Source organism: Marmota flaviventris, chromosome 9 (assembly GCF_047511675.1).
Source record: "Marmota flaviventris isolate mMarFla1 chromosome 9, mMarFla1.hap1, whole genome shotgun sequence".
Taxonomy (NCBI): Eukaryota; Metazoa; Chordata; class Mammalia; order Rodentia; family Sciuridae; genus Marmota; species Marmota flaviventris.
In genome coordinates, this window is record NC_092506.1 from 55,381,706 (window position 1) to 55,391,025 (window position 9,320).

Consider the following 9,320-nt stretch of genomic DNA (forward strand, 5'->3'; position numbering starts at 1 on the left):
CTCATTTTCACAACAAAGGTAGGCCTATTATCTTAACCCATTAAACAGATGAAGAACTTAAGACTCAGAGAGGTAAAGGGACTTGCTCAAAGTACCAACAGCAAACCTGTGTAGAGCTGGAGTTTGAATGGAGAACTGTTTGATTCAAAGCCCCCATTCTAGAGTTACCAGGGTCCTCAGGGTCAGGGAGGCCAAGCCCCCAAGATGGAGAAAACCTGCACCTATCATTAAGGAAGGTGGGAGGTGGGCAGGAGTCAGTTTCCTTATTTCCAGGAGCAGGACAATAATCCCTGCCCAGGGCACTATGCAGCACCAGTGAGCCTGTGCAGTGAAACCCTAGACAGACACACACAGGGCTGTTGTTGCTGTTACCAGGTGAGCAGTATTCATTGAAGAACCAGATGTCTTGGCTGGCTGCAGGAAGAGCTTATGTAATAAACTTTTTCATGACATCCAGTCAAGGCCAGGTGTCAGAGCCAAGAACCATTCCTTCACTCTGGCAAAATGTTGTATGATAAGAAACTGCCAGTCCCACCCAAAATTACATTCTAACTTCTCTCCTCTCCCCATACCAATCCACTCTCCCCTACCCACACTTCCTTGCCTGCCTGTTTCTCATAAAATTTAGTTTTGAACACTCAGTTTGATGCCACACATCCCAGTGTGAAAACAGTCCTATCGTTCCAAGTTCATATATTTTAGCATTTATCTTACCTCCTTTCACCCGTCAAAGCATCCATATGGGCCAATAAATAAAATTAAGTCTAATACTCTGGAACCTTCAGAAATCTGTTTCCCAGGACTGGCTGTAGAGCTCAGTGGTAGTGTTTGCCTAGATGCACAAGACCTTGGGTTTGACTCCCAAGCACACACACATACACACATGAGCGTGTATAAATACACACCCCATAAAGTGGTAATAACACTTCCCCTACCTCATGAGACAAGCCCTTTGTCAAAGCTACCATAGCTAAAAGTTCTACACTTTCTTCCCTTCTATCCCTCTACGAGTCAGTCCCATCTTTACCTTTGACGCCTCCATGAAGAGGTGGACTTGTGTTGGAAGAAGGAACTTATTGCCCCTGAGAGAGCTGTCCTGTATATAAGGCAAGGTCTTCTTAGTTTGAGTTGTGGCTCTGTCCTTTTCTGTTCTTTCAGTCCCTACAACAGACCTCTTGGATTCTATACAACTCTGTGTCTCCCTCTCTCTTACACATAAATTCACATATACCTGTCAAACAATGGGTTCCTTCTGTCAGAGCTTCTGGGTCTTTCTGCAAGAAAAAAGTTGGGGAAATTTTCTAGGACTTCTTGGGACACCTAGTGCAATCAAAGAAGTGGCCCTCCAGCTCAGAGTGGTCCCTGCCCAGCCTGAAAGACTCAGCTGTATGTGATGGGTTTGTTCCAACATGCACACAAGTTGCTGTGGAACCACATCTTTACCCTGGAGAGTTGAGGCAGCAATTCAGACTGACCCCACTAAAAACCCTTCCTTATTCACCAAAACTTTGGCTATCCCTAAGCAGACAGAGAAACCCTGGGATTAGGATTTCCTGCTATACTATCCTCATTCCCAGGTAAAAATAGCTATACCCAAAGTAGAGCACCCTGGGAATGCCACAGCAGCTGCAGGCCAAGGTAGAGGCCATGTAGGATCTATTCCCTATACAGTATCTAAGCTAACTAATTTCTTCCTAGAGATTTGTTAATGGATCCTCCACCCACCTGCCTCTGATAAATGATTCCTAAGCCTTGGAAAACCCAACTTTCAAGTTTGCAATCTATGGCTGTCCCTGTGTTACTTTAGCATGGGTGAGCAGGCTCATGCACACACTTTGTTCTCAGTGCATTGGCAGTGGGGACAGGCAGGGTGGCAGTGGGGACAGGCAGGGGTAGGAGGTGCATGTGTGTGTTTATGTTTATTTCTACACAACCTCTGAACAAGATGAAGTGGAAAATGGAAAGACCCAGCTATATAGCTCCAAAAAGCCAAGGAGGCTTGTAAGTTTCCCCTTAAAGTGGACTCCCAGTATTCCTTGTGTCTTTTGTTTTTGTTTGGCAACCACATGTCAGGTGATAATGTTTCACATGCATTAACCCAGCTCTGCCTTAGTAAACTTAAGTGACCAGGGCACATGGTAAAGGCAAGGCATTATATTAGGAGGCTAAAGGCTGGAGAGCCTGGCTATGCAGGGAGGTATGGGAGGGAGCGGTGAGAAGAAGAGGGAAATTCCACCAAGTCTCTTGGCAGCAGTGCAGATTCTAGATAAGGTTCTCTCTCATCATCTGACAGGTGTGGCCTTCAGTCAGTCAGCTGGATCCCTGACCCCTGCCCCTAGTTGGAGGAAGTCCTCAGGACTGATTGCCTCACCCAGCTATCTGTCACTCCCACCCTCTGCTCCCATCCCCATTCAAGTTCTCATGAACTAGCAAAATGTGTCCCTAAAGTCTGTATGGGGTAAGGATGTTTGGTTCTTGGAATACCTTTTTTCATGGAAATGGTAAACTGATGAGTGGTTGTATTCCCAGAAAAACACAATTAATTTACATGTACCCACACTGAGAATAACAAGTAGAAGAGTTCTGGTACCATAAAAGCACTCTTACCTATTTAGCCCCACATGCATGGAGGACACAGGACAAACAGGAGGCCTCGTGAGCCTTTTGGCCCCCATTGACATTGGCTGCCAACAGACTACAGGTCAAAACCCTGTATGCCTCCAGCCTTAGCTCTTCTGCAGACTGAATTCACCCCAATCTGGTCTCATTCCCATTTTTCATTGCCTAATGGAATCTCCATCTGGACCTTCTGGCGGCATTCCTCTGACCAAACACTGTGCTACAGATGACGGAGTCCCAGCCAGAAGGCTAGGAGACCTGGATTCTGCCACCAAGAGGGGGGTGTCCTTGGGCAGGTTGTTTGGGTTTCACCATCCTCCTTGGTCAAAATATAAAGGGAAAGCAAGAATCCATTCTGATTCCAAAAGGAATCAATCACCCTCATTTCCCTTCCCCCTTCCAAGAAGTTCCTCCATGCTCTCATGCTGCTAACAATTGCCTTATTCTTCTCCCAGCAAACCAGAACAAAATGTCAGTGTCCAAATTGACTCCTTTCTCTCTCTTCCAAATCCAAGTAGTCACCAAATCCTACTGGATTTGTTGGAAAGCTCACTTGCTTCCATTCCCTCCTCTCCATTGCTACTACATTCCCTTGATTCATGTCCTAAGCTACCTCCATGAGTTATCCAATAGTCCATCCTCACAAGAAATCCTTCCCTCTCTCTCTCTAACCTGTACTTTATAGCTCCAAATCCTCCTGAAAACACAGCTTTCACCATATCTTATCCATTCTCAAAAAACCCTAAATGTCACTGATGTCATACAATTTGAATTCTTTAGCTCTAGATTTCAAAGATTTACATGATCTGACCCCAGACTGAGATCTCAGGCTCTCCTCTGTTAGTGTCCCCACCCACTCCAAGATTCTAGTCATGCGGGCCCACTACTCTTTGGGCCTGTCTGTCTTTCCAATCTTTCAGCTTCTGCTCCTTTTCTTCCCTCATCTTCCACACAAAATGAACTGCCCCTTTTCCTCTTTATTGAAGAAAATACTGCAAAGCCAGCCAGTTCAGGGCCCACATTTACCACAACACTTCCTGAACATCTACTAGATAATGGGCCATACACAAGAGCTGAAGCAGCCCAAAGCAGTTTAGAGCATAGAGAGAACTGCAAACAAGTGACTTAAGTAACACAGCAGAGATCTAAAGTTGTTGCACTGTGTATATATTAGAAGCAAAGAGTAAAAACGAAGATGGTAAGGAGTTTTCAAGAATTTGATCAGCATCCTGAAGAATTAATAACAGTTCATCCATCTTGCAGAGCAGAGACAACAGATATTTCCAGGGAGAGGAAACGTGTGCAGAGGCAGGGAGACACATAAAAGCAGAAATGATCGAGTCCCTTGGTTTGGGGAACATTGGAGATGCAGCTGGAGAGCTAAATTAGGGCCAGCCTCTACATTGACTTGAATGTCATACAAGAATGTTATACTTTATCCTATCAGACAATCTCATCCTGTTGGTGTCTACAGATGTGTTACAGAAACCAAGATTACTACACAACATAGAACAGGGTGATTAAAAGCACCGTGCCCAATGAATGCTTAGCCCTCAGTGTGCATACATATATAGTATGAATGTGACAGAGACACAGAGAGGAAATGAAATTACCAAAGAGTACTAAACCAATGACCCTAAGGCCAAAAGAAATCATAAATTTGCTAAAGGCAAAGCTCAGAATGAGCAGCCCTCTGGAATTTTGAGACCTTAAGGAGACTGGGTTTAAAGCTCAACAGATGGCTCTAGGGCATCATTTCCTAGAAGATTATTTACCAGTTATGTGGAAGATAAGAATAGGCCTTGAGGAGATCCACAAGGTCCAACAGAGCTGGCTTTAAGAGAAAATATAGCCAGGTGGGTGGCACATGCCTGCAATCCCAGCAATTTGGGAGGCTTAGGCAAAAGGATCACAAGTTCAAGTCTAGTCTCAGTAACTCAGCAAGTCCCTAAGCAACTTAGTGAGACCCTATCTCAAAATAAAAATTAAAAAGGGTTGGGGATGTGGGCTGAGGCTGTAGCTCAGTGGCAGAGTGCTTGCCTAGCATGTGTGAGGCACTGGGTTGGATCCTTAGCACTACATAAAAAAACTAAACAAATAAAGGCATGCTGCTATCCACCTACAAGTATAAAAAAAATTAAAAAGGGTTGGGGACATGGCTCAGTGGTAAAACACCTCTGGGTTCAATCCCTAGTACCTGTCCGCCTATGCAGACTACAACTCACCTTTCCTATATTCTTGAAAACAGGGACACATAAGTGCCATCAAGCACTAAAATGAAAGCATGATGCTAGAAAACAAAAGTCCAAGGGAAGTGGAACTCTTGAGGAAAGAGGAAGCAGGAAAAATAGTGACTCAGGAAAAAACAAAGCTACCAAGAGTTTTAGCCTAGTTGTGCCCACACCAAATAGTGACTGAGTGTCACATCTTGAATGGAGATGCACAATTTATGGAACTTAATAAATGTTTAAATACCTTGTCTCTTGTGCTTGTATAACTCTACCGTCTCATATTTTGTACTAAGGGATCCACCAGGGGATTTTAAGCAGAAGGGTATCATGAACAGATTTGTAATTCAGGGGAAAAAAAAATATCTTATGGTCAAGTAAAAAACAACTTGTAAATAGTACCATTCCTCAAGTCCAAAGTTAAATTCTCCTAGAACTGCTCCTCCCTCCTCATGTAGTGACTGACACCTCCCACTTCTTAGTCTCCAGGCCTACAGATTCTGTATTTACAGGGTCTCTTGGGTATCAATTTCACCATTCTCTCAGGTCCCAGATAAGGGCTCATTACTTCTACCCCAAATTAGTCTGCCAGTCTCCTAAGTAGCCTCCCCAGTCTTGCTTCCCAAGCATTGCCAGAGTCCACTACAGCCATTCCTACCAGGCAGTTGTCAGAATCTCCTGGGGGATCTTTTTTACAAAATCCCAAACCTACCTAATCTGAACTGTTCCTAAAGCTCCCTCAAGCAAGTCAGTTTGCAAACTACTACTTTAAATTCTTGCTATAGATAATGAATTGATAGCCACCCTCCCCTGAAAAAGTTAGAAATGCAGAACACCAGATCCCACCTCTGAGCTACCCAATCAAATCTGCATTTGAAGGAGATTTTCAGTGAGTCTTAGGTTGTTAAAGTTTGAGAAGCACTGCTTCTCAAACTTCCACAAAACATTTACTGGATTTTCTGTTTCAGGCTGGGAGTTGGGTCAAGGGTCAAAGTTTCAACTTTGAGCTGCTCACAGAACCATAAGTCAATCCTCTGCTTAAAATCATTTGACTCCCATGCCTTCAGACAAAGTCTGAATGAACTTCTTTCTACACCTGGTGTTTTTGGCCACCTGGGACCATGTTCCATCTTGTTACCTGCTTTACTGTTAACCACCCACCATAGGGGCCAGGCTGGACTGCTGGCCACTTGTCACTAGTCTGAGCTTGCCTGCCTCTACAGCTTTCACAGCCTAGGTCACTCCTACTCACTCACCTCTGCCTGCAGAAACCTTGGAGAAATCCTTTGAGGTTCATCACTTATACCACCCCTTCCTGAAATTATCCCAGATTTTTTATGCTTAAATGAAAGATGGGAATTTCCCCACTTTGTTCCTACCTCCTTCATGTAATTAATCTTACTTCACTTAGTCCTACAGACATAGCCCATCTATGTTAGCTACTACAGTAAAGAGATCATGATACTCAGCTTGTTTCCCTAGTAGCAACAAGCTAATGACTGGTACATTACCAAATCTCAAAGTAACACTATTAATGTTATATAAGGGATGGGAGTCTAAATGTGCTTTCAGTAGTAAAGCACATTTGCCTAGCATGTGCAAGGCCCTGGGGTTGAAACCCAGCACCACACACACACACACACACACACACACACACACACACAAAATCCAGGATGAATGCAATAGTGAAAGACTCACCAATCCCCCTTGTCTCTCACTTCAAGATCAATTAAATATAAATTTAAGCAGAGAGAAATAATTTATAAATCAGATAACATTTAAAATGAATTGTCTATTAACTATACTGAATATACTAATACATGAAAGTATGACTATCCTAATACATGAAAGTATGACTATGACTATACCACTAATAAAAGACTAAAGATGAATTATGACTGCTGTTAACTACCTTTCTGTAGTTGAACATTTGACTTCACAAAACACCATAAAATTTGTAAACATAATAGTTTTGTTTTATAATCAATTAATGAAGGGTAGAGGAAGGAGAGATAAATAGAAAGAGAGAAAACAGACTAACCAAAATTTGGAAAGGGAAACAGATCTCTACCAAATATCCAGCTGCCTTAAAAGATAAAATATAATCGGATTTTCACTGACTAGAATGCCTGTTTTGATCCTACCCAAATCCGAAGTCTCGGGTCTTTAAATATATAATCTTATTTTCTTCTGAAGGAAAACTACCAGTCTGGAGTTGGCATGTCAAGAGGGAAGGAGGGTGCACTCTTAAATAGGACCATCCCCATATTGCAGTCTACTGGGAAGCAGCGACTTGGGCTTTTGAAAAGCATGCTGCATTTTTGCAATTACAATATAGCATTGGTCTTAGCCCGGGCATTGCTTCTGGACACACACTTTTTTGAACAAAGATTTGCCTGGGTGAACAATATTAAAGCTGTCATACCGAAGTAACCACCAACTCCGGCATCTCCAGGACTATCCTGGCACCTGTGAGAGCGCGGGCTGTCTGCGGATTCTGGGCAAAGCGGGGTAAAGATCCCAAGCAAAACCATAGAGTTATACCCTTCTCCCAGTCTTCTGGCCAGAGAAAGGGGAAGGGTTCCAGTCCTCTCGCCTGGGACACCTTCCCGGCCCAAAGAGGCACAGACCTCACGCCCCGTGTGGTTGTTGGATCTAGGGGATCTGTGTCCCCTGGCAATGCTCCTGTGGAGGAATCCCAGTCCGGACAGCGGTGAGCCCCTGTCACCTGGGGGAAGTTCACCTGAGGGAAGCCCACTGACCTGGATGCGGGACCGCCGCTTCTCTCCGGGCAGATCAGGTGTGCGGGCCGCTCTTGTGCCCCTCCCACCTCCGAACAGGAGAGCGGAAAACTCAGTTACAGGCCACCGTCCCACCGACCAACCGTCTGACCAACCAGCAGACCGACCGGCAGCCGCCGGGTCCCGCACCCACGTGACGGAGGCGGAGGCCCCGAGGGAAGCTCGTCCCTGAGCGTCCCTCTCCCACCCCTGGAATCTCCTCCTAAGGCCGCCACTTCGCCTCCCTCTCGGGAACCACAGCCGGCCTCTGGGACCCGTCCGCTGCCGTTCCAGTTCCCCAGGGACCTGCCTCATCTCCCCCGCCCCCTGGGCCGCGCTCCGCGTGCAGGCTCCAAGCCCCGCCTCTCCCGGGGAACCACGCCCCTCCAGGGCCCCGCCCCGCTCGCTCCACCTCCTCCTCCCAGACCCTTCCGGCTGCTGGGAGGACCCTGGGCAGTTCTCAGTGTTGGTGCTCCTGGCCTCTGGGGTTTCGGTAGCCCCTAAGGACCGCTCCCGCGACGCAAAGAATAAAGCTGAAGAAGCAGGAAGACACTATGCAGAGAATTGCAGGGAGAGAAACACCGAAAACCTTATTAGGGGCACACTCAGCGCAGCAACCCTTGGGACGTCTGTACTTCCCCCACCCAGTGAGCGATGCAATAGAAGTTGAGGTTGGCCTGAGGAGAGCCTCTTTCCTTGTCTGTGAGCCCCGCCCATCCCACGGAATCTGCATATTGGCAGGCCCCGGTCCCGGCCCACCTTAGGTCCGGTTGTGCTCTAACCCCGCGACCTGGGCTGGAGGTCCCTCTAGTGGTTGGTGGCGAACGATAGCTCTGTGCCAGGTCTTGCGAATATCTGAGGACAAGGAGCACTTCCAGGGCCCAGCACCAAGATCAGGTACCGGTACCGTAGGTCCAAGAAAAGCTTTGGCAATGTCTGACCACAAAGAATGATTTCTTCAATCTAGAGTTCTGAGCCCTAGAGACCGATTCCAACATCGACTCCCAGTGTGCAACCTGAAGTCACACCACCAGTTGGTTGCTGTGCCTGGGCTTACACGGACAGGCTGCTCAATTCAGCTGATTAAAATCCTCCGTGAGCCTCAGATGGCAGCGACACTAGGAACTCTGGCACAGTCCCCAGCTTTGGCAGGAGTCACTTACAGCTCTGGCCTCCAGTTCTTTACAGGCTGGAGAGTTGGCAGACTCCATGGGACACATCTTTTTTCAAACCAAATTTACCCTCGTGGTCTGAAATTAACAGTGTGCCCAGAGACTTGTACACGTGAATAGAACATAAGCCACACTGACAAATAAGAGACGTGTGGTCACTGCAGGAACCTAGCCAGCAGCAGATCAAGGGCAAAGCCAGCAGAGGAAGGCTGGGGCCCACAAGAGTTGTGTTACAGCAAGACACCCTTCAGTTCTATTTTACTTCCTTAAAATAGCAGCAGAGAAACTTTGATAAATGGTGTCTGCCACAGTTCACACAAGTTCATGGGTGTTTCCAAATCCCACATGTATTGCCCCAGGAACCCACTGTCCTTACCCCAGCCCCCAGAAAATGCTAGTCTGTTCTTAGAACTATACAATTACTTTTTTTTTTTTTAATTCTGGGGTGGAACCCAAGACCTCATGCCCACAGGGAGAGCATCTATCACTCTGCTACACCCCCAACTCTACCATTACTTTTA

At 46.2% G+C, this 9,320-nt stretch overlaps 1 protein-coding gene across 6 annotated transcripts in view; it reads right to left on the bottom strand.

The window, feature by feature from the left end:
• The window catches only part of Ppfibp2 (PPFIA binding protein 2), a 160,372-nt gene extending 151,927 nt beyond the window's left edge, over positions 1–8,445 (bottom strand). For 5 of the 6 annotated variants that reach the window (XM_071616408.1, XM_071616405.1, XM_071616406.1 and 2 more), the window contains exon 1: positions 7,610–7,913. The gene's annotated coding sequence lies outside the window, so the exon portion shown is untranslated. Of the gene's footprint in view, positions 1–7,609; positions 7,914–8,386 lie in introns of those variants that run through there. The other variant, XM_071616407.1, reaches the window with a different exon arrangement.
• Between the last annotated feature and the right edge of the window lie 875 nt (positions 8,446–9,320).